This window comes from Felis catus, chromosome C2 (genome assembly GCF_018350175.1).
Source record: "Felis catus isolate Fca126 chromosome C2, F.catus_Fca126_mat1.0, whole genome shotgun sequence".
Taxonomy (NCBI): Eukaryota; Metazoa; Chordata; class Mammalia; order Carnivora; family Felidae; genus Felis; species Felis catus.
In genome coordinates this window covers 25100391-25115646 of record NC_058376.1, presented here as the reverse complement: position 1 = coordinate 25115646, position 15256 = coordinate 25100391, and the positions used below count along the sequence as shown (strand labels likewise).

Genomic DNA, 15256 nt, shown 5'->3' with positions numbered 1-15256 from the left:
TCTCATAATATAATACTCAAAATGTCCAGGTTTCATTAAAAAATCATTCATTATACCAAGAACTAGGACGTTCTCAACTCAAATGAGAAAAGGCAACACAGATATGATAAGAGATGTTAGAATCCCCTGAAAATAGTTTAAAGCAATAATCAAAACAATAACTCAAGTAAAGAATAATTATAAAATTGACTGAAACAAACATACATGGAAACATACAGTCTCAGCAAAGAAACATAAGATCCAATAAAAGAACCAAAATATATAAGGCAACAAACTTATACAACTGAAAGGAAAAGATAGACACTTCCACAAAAGTAGTTGGAGGATTTAATACCCTTTTCTCAACAATTGAGAGGGTAGGACAAAAAATCAGGAAGGATATAGAAGAACTTAACAGTGGCATCAATAAATAGGATACAATCGACATTTATCAAACGCTTTACCCTCAAGAAAGTAGAGTAGATATTAGGTGCCTATGAACATATACCAAGATAGACCATACCCCAGGCAATAAATCTATTCTCAACCAGTTAAAAGAATCGGCATCATCAAGTATGTTTTCTGATAACAATGGAATCAAATTAGAAATCAATAGCAGAAAGATCATATGAAAAACTTCAAACACTTGGGAAGTAAACAATAGTTTGTCAACTAATCTACTAGTCAGAGACGGATGCCTCAAGGGAAATAAAAAATATATTGAACTGAGTAAAAATGAAACTACAACATGAAAAATGTGTGGGACGCAGCTAAAGCAGTACTCAGATGGAAATTAATAGCACTAAATGCTTACATCAGAAACTTCAGCAGTTTTCATCAAGATGTGGTGCAACATGTCTACCCAAGCATCCTGAAACCAAAGTTTTCAGCATTAATTTTTCCACAAGTTCTCTTTGGTGTGTGACTTTTCCTTTCCCATGCTATTAAATATAGTTTGTTTCCTGTATTTCCATTATTACTAACTTGCAAGTTTCTAATTTGGTTAATTGAAACTTTTAAGAACTCACCTGCTGTCTATTCAAATATAAATCATTAATCGTGGATGGATGTTCAGTATAGTACAAAAGCAAGCCTGTGGTAAATAGGAATCTCTGCAGATTAACCTAATGCAGGATGGCTAGCTCATGCATATCTTGTCCTGTGTTGATAGCCTCGATTGATCCATGACACTGTTTGTGTGCCAGGTGGCTACACACTAAAGATACCACCCAGCTGGGAGGCTTACCCTGATTAATGTCCTTCACATGTAAAGTGCAGATGGCATGACACTTATTACCTTTATTAATTTATTAGGGCTGCCATATGGGAGGAATAGCTTTCCTTTGAACAGGAATCACTTGGGAATTGAAAGGACAACCCATTGCTATGGGGACTACATCAAGTTACCCAAACTAGCCGAAGATGAAAGAAATCAATGAACTGCTTGGACAGAAGCAGTGTGCACTGGCATTTTTCCACAACTCCTACTCTGAAAACCAGATGGAATGCAGTATGTCAGGGGAAGCAACATTGCAAGTACGCTTTCTATTAGGGAAATGTTTGCTGGAGTTTGCATCAAGTAAAAGTATTCTAGACTGAGTTCATAAGACTACTCAGCTGACCATTAAGAGGGCATTGGTTAAAATTATGCACAATAAAAATGTGGTGAAATGATGATGGGATAACGTGTTAATGTATATGTACAGTTTTAAATCCACATATTTATCAGTGTTTTTTTAATGTTACATGTGTGCTAATAGGAGACATATACCATATGTGCAATTGCTTAGGAACAAATTAGGAATTCAATATTTCATATCTAGAAATAGGTAACTTTATAGTTGGGTTTTCCCTAAAACCTGTGTTTTTCAAGCTTGAGTTTCATACGTTATACAAGGAAGATGCTCAGTAAGCATGTGTTGAATTAAATAATCTTCTAATAAATTTCACTTTAGATGACAAATTTTCATTACCATTTCATAATTCACTAAAAAGCCTAGAGATCTTTTTTTAATGGACCCTAGAAGGTGTCATCTGACTGCTGCTCACTGTGAATTAAAAGTTTACCTTGCATGTTAGTGTTCATAGCAAAAGTTCTTTTCACTGTTTTTATTTTATAATGAATTTGAGCATCAGAAAATCTAGGCCAGTTTTTGAATAAGTTATTAGGTCATGAAGATATATTTCCTTATTTTCTGGTGAACACTTACAGTTAGATGCAAAAATACATACTAAAAACCTTCATATTTAAAATTGCATTATCTAAGCTTCTGCACCACTACTAAAAATAAAAATACGTTGTTCTGAAAAATTTTTAAAGAAGATAAATCTATCAGAGCATCTGCAAATCAAACAAACCATATTTCACCAAATACCTGAACATATGGAGATTAGACACCTCATGCATTAAATTTTAAATGAACTGACCTTATTGGATCCTTGACAGCAGGGAAAAGGAAAGTATCAACAAGAATGAAAATATATCAGTGCACCAGACTTATTGCATTAATATCAGATAAATAAAATACAGCATCTGTAGGATGAACAAAGAACAATATATACATTGACATAAAAGTTGGCTCATATTCTTCGGGTTACTTACCGTTGACCTCTCCCCTCTCATACTTCACATCCTAAAACTATTGGCATACAGTTATTCAAGAGATGTTTGTTACATAGCCATTCTGTTAGGCATTGTGCTAGGTACTGGGGATAGTACGATGAAGAAAAAAGACAAAGATGCTGTCCTAATGGCACTTGCCAGCAAGTGGGACTGCTGACAAATACAAAATTAAAATTTAGCATAATCAGCACGGTGATAGACAACACACAAGATACTATGGGCATAAAAGAAAGACATTTCCCCTGTGCCACATAGGGGAAATTGTATTTAAGCTGAGGCTTGAAAGATGCATAATCTCATGAACAAAAAATGAGTGCTCAAAGTGGAAGAGGAAATAAATAAAAGCTTGAAGGTGAGACAGAGCTGTGGCTACTTCCAGAACTGGAAGAAGATTTCTGTGACAGGGAACCCTCCAGAGTGAGGATAACGAGATCAGGCGGAAATAAGCAGCAGGCAGATGATAAAAGTCTATACGTTGATGTTGACAGCTCATTAGGTAAAAATTGTAAACTGGCCCCTTCTGCCAAGCATGTACAACAGGGGACCCAAATGTCCCCATTTCTCAGTAAATACAAAGTCCCAGGTATTGTATATGTTCTACCAGAACTCTTCACAGGCATTCAAGGCTCCTTCTGACAAATATTAAGGGCAAAATAATTTTATGAGTAAATGTGAAAAATAAAGAATGAATCCAAAAGTCAGAGAACCAGGAATTTTACCATCTGCTTAGTCTGCAACTACTGGTTAGCTCTAGAACTGCTTGGTCTAAAACTAAACTTGGCAGAGATTTGAGTTTTCTTCAACTGACCCTAACAATGAGAAGTAACTAAGGCATATAGGCATAAGGCATAAAGCCATCATGTCCAGAAAGTCTGATGCATGTCTTCTGCTTTTTTCTGAGGACACTAGAAGAGACTCTGTATTGTTCTTTGATAGTTTCTTCATGAATAAGCATGAGGGCAAAAGCGTGGTTGGTCTGAAGCTCACTTCATTGCATCCATTTTTGTCTGCCTCACCAGTTTTTCTTAGAAATGTGTTGTGATGATGGAATTAGAGTGTAATAACATTTTTTTGAATACCAATAATTAACTGGTCCCTACTAGTTGGTGATGTCAGTCAGGAAGTTATTGCAGTCTTGGCAAGAGGTGATGCATTAGGACAGTGACTGGGAGGATTGAGATGGACATACTTAATGGGCAAAACTAATGGCATATGGTGTCAAATAGATAAGAGAAAAAAGAAGAGCTCATGTTTAGATATTGGTCCTGGTAAATGGTGATGTCATTGCCTGAGTTAGGGAACATGAAGAAAAGATGGATGGATTATGCAGCAAAGTTATTTAATTTGTTCAATCTAGTACAGTTTGTTTTGAGGTATCCATGGGACTTACAGTGGAGCTGTCTGGTGGACGGCATAGCAGCTGACTATATAGGACTGTGACGGAGGGGAGGAAGTTGGAAAACCAACTATATATCTTTTCCCAAAGTTTGAAGACATATTTGGGCAAAAAATGATATAGCCATGGCTGCAAGATGCATGTTCAAGGGAGGGTTATATTTGTAATTATAGAAGAGCCATAAATATGTTTAAATATAGATGGGAAGAAAACAGTATAAAGGGAACAATTAAATATTCAGGAAAAGAAATCAAATAGCACAAGGTCCTTGAGAAGGCAGGAGACAATTCAGTCCCAGGGACACATGTGCAACTTGGATTTCAATAGGAGGACAGAATTTCTCTCATTGTTATAAGAATAAAGAGGAAATATCAGGTGGGCATGTAATAGATCCAGTCTTTGATCCAGCAGTAGGCATTTTCATCTGACAGCATATATTTTTATCTATTAATGGGAGGCAAGACTGAAAGTATGTTGGTAGGATGGCTATCTCAAGGAGGTTTACTTGGAAATGTTGCTGAAGAGAAAGAATACCTTGAAAATCAAGAGACAAACTTGATGGGCAAAACTGAGTGCCCAGAATTAGTGAGATATGAGTTTCCACTAAGATCTTTTGTTAGATTTTGGGGGCGCCTGGGTGGTTCAATTGGTTAAGTATCTGACTCTTGACTTTGGCTCGTCATGATCTCAGGGTTCATGGGATCGAGCCCCATGTCTGGCTCTGCACTGATAGCGTGGAGTCTGCTTGGGATTCTCTCTCTCTCTCTCTCTCTCTCTCTCTCTCTCTCACCCTCTGTCTTGCTCTCTATCTCCCTCAAAATAAATATATAAACATTGATTAAAAGATACTTTGTTAGATTTTCTCCAGCAAAAGTCCATAGCCTTTATGTTTCATAACAAACAAAAGGAATATGTAGAGTTCACAGTTTTGATTTAATTTCTGAATCCTTTAGGGTTTTCCCTGTGAAGTACTATTGTGAACTCTATCTTCAAGTAATGGCTAAGGATCTTCTATGAAGCTAACTTTAACATAATTCTGGTAAAACCTAATTTGGGGGATAATTTCCAAATCACATCGGTAATGGTTGGTTTTATGCGTCAATCTGGCTGAGCCATGATGCCCGGATATGTGGTCAACCATTATTCAGGATGTTTCTGTGAGGCATTTTTAATAAGATTCACATTTAAATTGGTGGACTTCGAGTAAAACAGATTGCTCTCCATTATGTGGGTGGGTCTACCCAACCAGATAAAGGCCTGATCAGAAGGAAAAACAGACCTGCTCCAGTAAGAAGGACTTCTGCCAGAAGACAGCCTTCCAATGTGAGCTGCAAGAATGGCTCTTCCTTGGTCTCCAGTCTGCCGGTCTTCACAATGTGTGAGCCAATTCTTTAAAATAAATCTCTCTCTCTCTTACACGTTCTCACACATCATATTGGTTCAGTTTCTCTAAAAAACCTTGCCTCATATAATGTATTTAAAATTAGCTTAATGTTTGTCCATCTCTTCATTACTTATTTCATTTCAATGGTAATCGAGAAACTTGTTTAATCTTGCTAAATTTTCTGTGTAAGAACATAAATTTTAATTTAGCAATACGTTATCAAATTATTTAAAAAGATACTAATTTCCTTCCGCTCTCATTAAGGTGAAGATTTGCACCAACCACATTGGGTTAACTTTGTTTAAATGTTGTTTTTACCCCAGAAGAAAAATCTTTCCAGTTTTCTATTTGCTTTTACTCTAAATTATTTTAAAGTGATCAACTTCATTTTTTTTCAAATTATATTTAATGAAATATTGTTCCTACTTAAAAAAACCAAACAGATCAACAGTTTTTATTTTGTAGCATTTTTGAAAGAATTACTATGATATAATACTATGCAAAGAGATCATATGCAAAAAAAGTTGAAAGACAGAAACCAGTGTCATAAAATTTGACTTTTCAATAGGCATGTATAAACATAAGCATATTTTGACATATGTAAAGTGTCAATTATTTCCCGAAAGTAATTAATACTTTCCCTAGTAATAACCAACAATTATAATGACACACAGACCAAAGTGCTGTTGATAAGCAAAATAATTTATGAGAATGCACTTTCTATCTTGTCTACTTAGCATTGTTTTGAAAATTGCCAATCTTATAGAAACATGAAAAATTTATTAGAAAAATAATTTCTTCCATTGACACAAAATTTGTCATAGTTAATTTTTAAAAATGTGTAACTACTATGCTGCTTTTAATGCTAATGTATGCTTTTCATGCTTCTGCATTTAACTTTGATAAATAGCATTTCATTTTTAATATACACTGTGACTTTACTATATGACTTACCACTGTTTTCAAATAATCTGTATAATTATGGCATATTAAAATATATGGCACTTTGTATAATAGTTGTCTTCTACCTAAAATTGTACTTAAAAACAAATCATTTGTTTTTAATTCAACTTTCTTTCCATCAGATACCTTCCCAAAAGTTACAGCTATTTTGTACAGCCTTTCAAATCTTATCATTTATTATTTAATAAGTTTCTAATTTTAATTTTTAATGTTTATTTAATTTTAAGAGACAGAGAGAGACAGATCGTGAGTGGGGAGGGGCAGAGAGAGAGACACACACAGAATCGGAAGCAGGCTCCAGGCTCTGAGCTGTCAGCGCAGAGCCCAATGTGGGGCTTGAACTCACGAACTGTGAGATCATGACTTAAACCGAAGTCAGACGCTTAACCGACTGAGCCACTCAGGCACCCCTAATTTTATTTAATGTCTACTCACTACTTTATGATTCATGACAGCGAAGACAGAGATCTTGTCCTACTTTCCTTTTGGCCTGGTTTATGACAATTAGAAAATTGCCTTTATTCTAAATTGTCACAGCTCCAATTAAGGTAAACTTAATTGTTTAAAAAATATATATATTTACAAAGGCATGCGAAGAATATTTCCCAGGTTTCCTCAAGAAGCCGATAATAATTTGTTAGCAACAGTTTTGCCACAAATTGGGTATGTACTTAATTTCCATCCATCAGAACCTACAGCTTTACACAGGATACAGTCTTTCCAGACATTGTGATAACACTACCCTATTCTGCCTCAGTTTGTTTCTCCTCCTTTTCTGTCTTCTTCACCAGGGCAGTCTTCGCTTTTCTGTCCTCTGAGCTCTAAAAGAAAGATGAGGGGCACTTGGGTGGCTCAGTTGTTAAGCATCTGACCTCTGAATTTGGCTCAGGTCCTGATCTCACAGTTTGTGGGTTCGAGCCCCCAGTTGGGGCTCTGCACTGGCAGCACAGAGCCTGCTTGTAATTCTCTCTCTTTCTCTCTCTCTCTGCCCCTTCCTCATTCTCTTCCTCTCTTAAAAATGAATAGATAAACTTAAAATAAATAAATGACTGGCTGCCTAAAAAAATAAAGGAAAGATGAAGTTTTAAGTTAAGAATTAGAGAAATGTTGTGTGTGGGGGGAAAAACGATATCTTCATATCCTCCTCATGTAAAAGTTTACAAAGCGCAGTGTTCTGACTGTAGTGGTATAGTGATGCTCTGTTGTAACAGTGAAGTTTGCCTAGTGTCTTTGGCATGTAGCTCAATCATTTGCATCTAAAGGAGACACACACACACACACACACACACACACACACACACACAATAAATAAATAAATAAAACCACACAACTATTTTTTGTATAAATTACAAGTTCACAGAGAAAATGTGCATAAACAACTCAGCTTTTCTTCACAGAAGGAATCAATTACTTTCCATCTGTGGTAAAGAAATTGGTTCTTATATCAGAGAGTAAAAATATAAAGCATTAAAATCCATTTCAAATAAATATTGAATGCTTTCATGTATGAAAGAAAACTTCTGTTATTTTCTTTGAAGGACATTAAAATGAACTGGGCATTTTTGTAGCTTTGAGTTACTTAAAAATGAGTCGGAATATTCTTATGCAAACCACAATTTAAATATAGTGGCTAAAAATAATTACAAATACAGTACAAGGGATTGGGGGAAGTTTATTAGGTCCTCATCATCCCATTCAAAAATATGTTTTCACAATTTATTTTACCTATTCCCTCATTTTGTAAATGGACTTAAATATGTCAATAGAGGGAATTAAAGTTTATATCACATTAATAGCACTGTTGTAGAGTCTTTGTATAAGAAGGTCAGCAGAGGCACTTTGATAAGGAAAATGAAAGCAATGAAAATGTTCTAAATAGGTTTGCTTACAACAGAACAAACAGTAAATAAATAAAGAGGAGACAATAGCTGTGAAGGACATAGTTGGAACAATTTGAAGTACATATTTGTTTGGGAGAAAAGAATGGTCTTTCAGATTTTTTTGAAATCCATTTTGAGGTTTGGGCAAGAAAAAGGAAAAAAAAACTATTTGCAAAATGGTTGAAAATTCCAGTAATACTGTTTTTGGCATTTTAGAAATTCTTCCTACTTTCTACTCTACAGTAATTAATTCCACTCCCTAATTAATCACTCCTGATAACCTATGACATGCTAATTCTTATTTTCCATCTTAAAACAATTTTTGACCCTGTTTTTCTCACTCTGTATCCTTTGCTGGCTCTCCTTTGCAGAAAAACTTTTAATTATTTTTTAAAATTTTTAAAATTTATTTTGAGAGATAAAGAGTGAGCAGGCAAGGGACTGAGGGAAAGAGAGAGAGAGAACCCCAAGGAGGATCCCCACTCTCAGCACAGAGCCCAGTTGGGGCTCCAACTCAGAAACTGTGAGATCCTGACCTGAGCCCAAATCAGGAGTTGGTTGTTTAACCCACTGAGTCCCCTAGGCACCCAGCAAACTTTTTTTTTAAGTAACTGCCACATTGTCACCACTTCTCCCACTCTCCCTTCAACCTCCCCCAGTTTGTCTGTCAGTCCACCAATCCACAGGAATCTCTTTTCACCTTCCCTGTACTAAATTAAATCATCACTTCTCAGGCCTGCAAGAAAGTACACGCACCAGCACTCACTGCATTACCTTCACTAGGCTTGCAGGACTCCACACCTCTCAGCTTTCCTGCTGCCTTACTGGTGCTCCTTCTAAGTGTTTATGCTGGTTTCTCTCCTTCCTCTGCTAAAATAAAAAATATGTATATATTTATTCATGACACTTGATAGGGATGGTAAAGCAGGCTTTATTCAAGGAGAGTATCACAAGAGCCCCAGGGACCACTGCAGTAGGATCTTGCTACGGGTGAGCGATTACACTCAATTCCAAATACAACATCGGCAAGTGGGAATTTCTAGCCACAGAGCAGGGTGGGAATCACTGAATGGAAAATTACTAAGAGGAAGCATCAGAGTTGTGAGGGGATTCTGGCTAAACCAATCCAACAGGATTTTTGCTGAAGGCAAGCCAGGGTGATCAAACATGACTTGAGGGGTGGTGGAGAATGAGGAATCCAGTTAGCTATCGGGGCAATCAGATATCAAGAGATTCTAACTAAATTGACTTGACAGGATTCTTGTTAAAATTGAGCAATGTGAAGATGAATTTAAAAGCTGAAAAGTCAAGCATTAATGAAAAAGTTCAGCAGAGATGGAGTAGAGTTTCGTAAAAGAAAAGATCTTTTGTCATGTCTAACTTCTAAACATTTGATAGTTAAGACTAAGGCTAGAGTTGGGGCACCTGGGTGGCTCAGTCGGTTGAGCATCCGACTTTGGCTCAGGTTATGATCTCACAGCCTGTGGTTTTGAGCCCTGCATCTGGCTCTGTGCTGACAGCTCAGAGCCTGGAACCTGTTTTGGATTCTATGTCTCCCTCTCTCTCTGCCCCTCCCCTGCTCATATTCTGTTGTCTCTCTCTCTCTCTCTCAAAATAAAGAAACATAAAAAAAAAAAAAGACTAGGGCTAGAGTTAAGGACTAGGCTAGGATTAGGACTCACTCAGTCTTTGCTCTTTCTTTTCTATGTAGTCACCTGCACTTCATACCCTCCCCATGTCACAACTGTGCATGTCTCAAGTCCCCCTTCTGAATGCTAGCCCTATATCTGCCACCTTACCAATCTTCCTTTGATGTGTAGGCATTTCAAAGTAGGAGAGCCAAACTAAGCCTATGATCTTTTCCCTTCCCCCATCTTCACCAGAACAGATCCAAATACTGACTAATTCTCACTCCATCCATGTAGTCATCTCTCAGCAGAATGACTGTAATAGTCTTCAAAGAAGTCTTTCTGCCTTTTCCGATCACCTCTTCCAGTCTGTTCTCAACAACACAGCAAATTGAGCCTTTAAAAATGGAGATAAACAAGATAAAATTATTTGCAACCATAGTGTCAAGATGAAAATCCCACAAAACAGAATGGTTAACTCACCCAGAAGCTATGATTTTGAGAAGTATAGCTAAAAACCCCACACCTTACATGCCATAAATATTTCTTGGACTCAGATAGGAATTAAATAGAATTTTTAGTAGGATACGGAGAGCATTAGCATCATCCTACATTTTTGAAAAAATTAGATGCATTGTAGGATCTAGACCATTATTGGTAATACACATGGAGATATGCAATTAACTGCCTCATTTAAAAATGTTTATTACTGTTATTATTTTAATTGATCACTGTAAAAACATTGACCTGAGGGAGCTAAAGACATGTACTTGGACAGTCAATCCTTAGGCTTATAGCTGTATGGTCTCTTGCCTTTCTTTGGCAAAGTTACGGTTTATAAAAACTAATGAAAGTTCTTCTCTCTGACTCACCTGTGGAGACTATATATCAGTTATTGTGCTAAATATCAGCACATATACTTCAGCAGATGATGTACATGTCAGATGAGACCTATTGTACAACAGCATCATTTTGCGCTAAAAATAAGCCCAGATATAAAAATATATTTGTATCTTTATTTCAGATGAGATTCTGAGTTGATCTTAACAGTCAAAAATAGAAATAGATTAAAAAGCAAGATGATTCAGGGTCTTGTGTCTATGGATTTTCAATCTCCCCCAACATGTCTTTCAGTCACATATACATTGATGAGAGAAGCAGTGTGCTTTAGAGCGAGGGTGCCCCACACTTGTAGCCAGAAAATCTGGGACAGTATGCCAGTTTTCTAGCTCTAGGAGGAAGAAAATAAGATAATTGTGACATTGCTTTCCTCATCTGTGAATGAAAAGCAATAAAATTTGCTCTGTATAACTAATAAGACTGTAAGGAATAATTTAGCAGTTTTTAGAAAAAATGCACTTATAATAATTCAGTCTGTAATTATAAGTGAATATTGGGTTTAAGTTCTTAAACTGTATATATATATCTATATATACACATATATATTATTTATTTGTAATATATACAGATATATTCATTTCAGGGTCTGTTTAAAACGTTCGACTCAGGGGCGCCTGGGTGGCGCAGTCGGTTAAGCGTCCGGCTTCAGCCAGGTCACGATCTCGCGGTCCGTGAGTTCGAGCCCCGCGTCAGGCTCTGGGCTGATGGCTCAGAGCCTGGAGCCTGCTTCCGATTCTGTGTCTCCCTCTCTCTCTGCCCCTCCCCCGTTCATGCTGTGTCTCTCTCTGTCTCAAAAATAAATAAAAAAAAAAAAACGTTAAAAAAAAAAAAGTTCAACTCATATGTCTAAAATTCAGCTTACCTTGACTCTTTGGAATAAAATAGAAAAGAAAAGAAAATGGAAAAAGGAAGGAGAAAAATGTATTTAAAAAATAAAATATTTCTAAGTGTTTTCTTGATGTATTCCATTATGTATTTAGTAATTTTGTCACAGAGAAAGAACCACATCAGAAAATTGGCCGCAGTAAAAAGCACTGGAAAATAATACTAATTGTCATTTCAGGAAGTCTTCTGGTTTGTTTTTTATTTCTGATGCATGTGCACTTAATCCTCCAGTATATGCATGGAAATAAAATTAGTCAAATGTCAAATGGACAAACTAAATTTTAACAAATATTCATTGGCATGGTCAAATGTAGCACTTAGCCATCTCCTGTTGTAATGAATATTCTAAAAGAAAACTTGGACTTAAATGTTTAAGTCGTCATGCAAATTATTTTTAATTTTTAGGAAAGAGGCAGATCTCACAGGCTAGAAAAATAACCATGCTTAACATATGGAACAATAGTGTAGTCCCTCACAGAGAATTATGAAATTTCACACAAACATTATTTTTGGAAAATAAAAGATTATAATTTATGTGTAAAAATTCTTAGCTGTTTTCTTCATTTCAGATGTAGCACTTAATATTCAAAGATATGTAAACATCTGCCAACAAAAGTCCTTATAATCAATATAAAAAGTATCACACACAGGAAATGATTTCAAAGTTAAACTGTTGGAATCTATAGAAAACTGTAAAAATGTAACACATGCATATTAATAATAATGACTTTCAAATGAAAAATACATTCGAAGTTCGGGGGTGGGTAGTGATAACTAAACAGTGCTATCTAGTGTAAAGCCAAATAGCTAGAATTAGCCAAGAAGACAGAACAATTAAAAAAAAAAAAAAAAAGAGTAGGGTGACCTGAGTCACTCAATTGTTTACTCATGGGACTTCACCTCAGGTCATTATCTCATGGTTCCTGGATTCGAGCCTCACGTTGGGCTCTGTGCTGGCATTGCAGAGCGTGGAGCCTACTTCAGATTCTGTCTCCCTCTCTCTCTGCCCCTCCCCTGCTCAGAATCTCTTTCTCTCTCTCTCTCTCTCTCTCTCTCTCTCTCAAAAATAAATAAAACATTTTTTAAAAAAATAGGAAAAAAAGTAAAGAAAACCAAGGTATAGAAATGTTTACGTGCCAGAAGGCTTTATATACAATGAAGAGCCCAAATTTGCCTAAAAGAGTTAATATATGGCCATTATAAGAGATAGATATGGGGGTATAGCCTAGAGATTTCTTAAAGAGGGCCTAGAACAACCAAAAAAAAGTCTTTAAATCAGTAAAGTAAATACAAAGTTATCAAATTATTCTTGAAGGAAAAACAAATATGTATTTGTCTAGGTCTGAGCCTGAGGCTTTTACTTTCTTAAAAACCATAAATTAAAATTGTGATCTACTGAACACACCCAGTCTTCCTGTTTATAAAGGAAAGTGAGCATTATAACTGAAATGGTACTTTGTTTGACAATGTCAAATTAACATATTACCTGTGCTGGGACTTTTAAAGTTCAATTAAGCTGTTTGTTTCCAGCATGCAGCCAAGCTGGAAGCTAAAGGCTAGTATTTTCTCAGTAGGTCTCATGTGGAAGCTCCTAAATTCAGCAACTTCTTCCACAATCCCCACTGGCTTTTCACGCTGCATCTTGATGGGAAATTAGTTCCGGCAGCATAATTCTCTTAGCTCTTGTCCCTCTCACTGACATCAAGCTTCTTACTAACAGTCTTGAAAATATGTGATTTTATTTAAATAATAATTCATATTTACTGGTTTTCTATGGGCCTAACTGTGAAACCATAACCCACTAACCTCATAGTGGAAACCGTCCTAGTACGTGCACACCTGTTTTGGTTACTACAGTATAGGACAACTCTTATAAATATTTTAAACAATTGATTGTGGCTTTATGGTCTAAATTTTCCAGTTATGCTCACCATGTGACTATTTGGATTTGTTGCTTTAAAGCTGTGGTTCTCCAATGTTAGCTTATATCAGCATTATCTAGTGGATTTGTTAAACACTGATGGCTGGGCCTCATACACAGTTTGGGATTTAGTAGCTTTGGGGTGGAATCCAAAAATTTGCATTACCAGAAAGTTCTCAGGCAACACTCAGGCAAGTGGTCTGGAGAATACACTTGGAGAAATACTACTTTAAAATCTGTTGACTTTTTTTAGTGGTATGATGTTAAGATAGGCACTTGGTATCTCTGTGATTCAGTTTCCACCTCTGTATCCAGCAAAAGTATAATTATGTCAAGACATTGTTTTGAGAATTAGGATACAATATGTAAATGATTCATCAGAGATTCTGACACATAACTGATAATTAGTAAACACTAACTGCAACTCTTTCCATTTCTAAAGTTCACCATTACATGATGGCCAACTCAAACTTATAATAGCAGAAGAGAAATATTTATAAAATCGTCACTAGATGTTCTCTTTGGAGGTATGGGAAAAGAGAAGTCTTAAAGCAGAGTTGAGGCAGAGATTGGCATCTTCTAGAAAGCTCAATGTCCTCCTTCCTTCCAGCCACAATGCAATTACAAGTTGAAGATGTTGCCCATTTATGAAAATCAGCTATACTAATGCTTTCTTCGTGACTTGTGAATATATTAGGTTTCAAAGCTGTCCATTTATTCATTCAATAATATGTGTCTGTGTAGTGATCACATCAACTACATATCAGAAACGGTTCTAGGAAATATAATGATAAACAAGACTAGAGGAAATCTCCTTTTTTGTGAAGCACGCAGCACAAAGCAGGTGGAAGACTCATAAGTAGCTAAACAAAGTTCAGTGAAGTGAGAGACCGTGGCTGGTTAAAGGGATGTTTTGTTTGAATCGAGTGGTCAAGAACAATCCTTCTGGGAGGGTGCCTTGGAGCACGGATGAGAGAATGAGCATTGCTGAAATCCGAAACAAGAGCCTTCTGAATAAAGATAGAGCAAGTTTAGGGGCTCTTGGGCTGAAGCAGACTTGAGGTGTTTGACAAAACGTGTACAACATATGTGACAAGGAGACAACTATAGAACTCAGCAATATGGAAAATAGGGCTCTTTATGAATTACTATTTCAAATGTTTCCATGGGAAGCTTAGTTCTTATATCATTTAGGAAAGCTCAGGATGGCAATGGTTACAAACAAAGCAAACAAAACAAAACTGAAAAAGCTCTGTATCTGAAACTGATAGAGTTTGTTTCTTGCTCACGTTATATATCTATTGTAGGTTAGCAGGGAGGATTACTCATGTCTTTCACTTTGGAGCCCAGGCTGACAAGGTTTTATACCAATACTAGCTTCCACAATCACAGGGAGTAGGAAAAAAGAAAACGAGAACCCATACACTGACTAATAAAACTTCTTTGGATCATTTGTGTTCAGTAAACGTTATTTATGCTCTGTTGTGGAGGTTAAGCACTTCTGCCCATTGCATCCTGGTGTCAGAGTCCAAGGGAGACACAACATAGTCGCGTGCTGGATGGAACAATAATTTACCCACACAGAGAAGAAAGAGAGCAAGATCAACCTCAGTAGGGGATGCGTAGTCTAGTGCGTATGTCTAGTCCTCCTTCATGAGAAGACACTGCAAGAACAGACACAATGTAGATGGATAGCA

General features: G+C 36.4%; 1 long non-coding RNA gene across 1 annotated transcript; it reads right to left on the bottom strand.

Annotated features, from left to right (window-relative positions):
- Positions 1–6682: 6682 nt before the first annotated feature.
- LOC123379896 lies at positions 6683–11396 on the bottom strand. The gene is made up of 3 exons (XR_006584914.1): positions 10128–11396; positions 9000–9095; positions 6683–7166 (listed from the first exon to the last, which is right to left on the bottom strand). It is a non-coding gene; the product is annotated as an uncharacterized LOC123379896 (long non-coding RNA).
- Positions 11397–15256: the final 3860 nt, after the last annotated feature.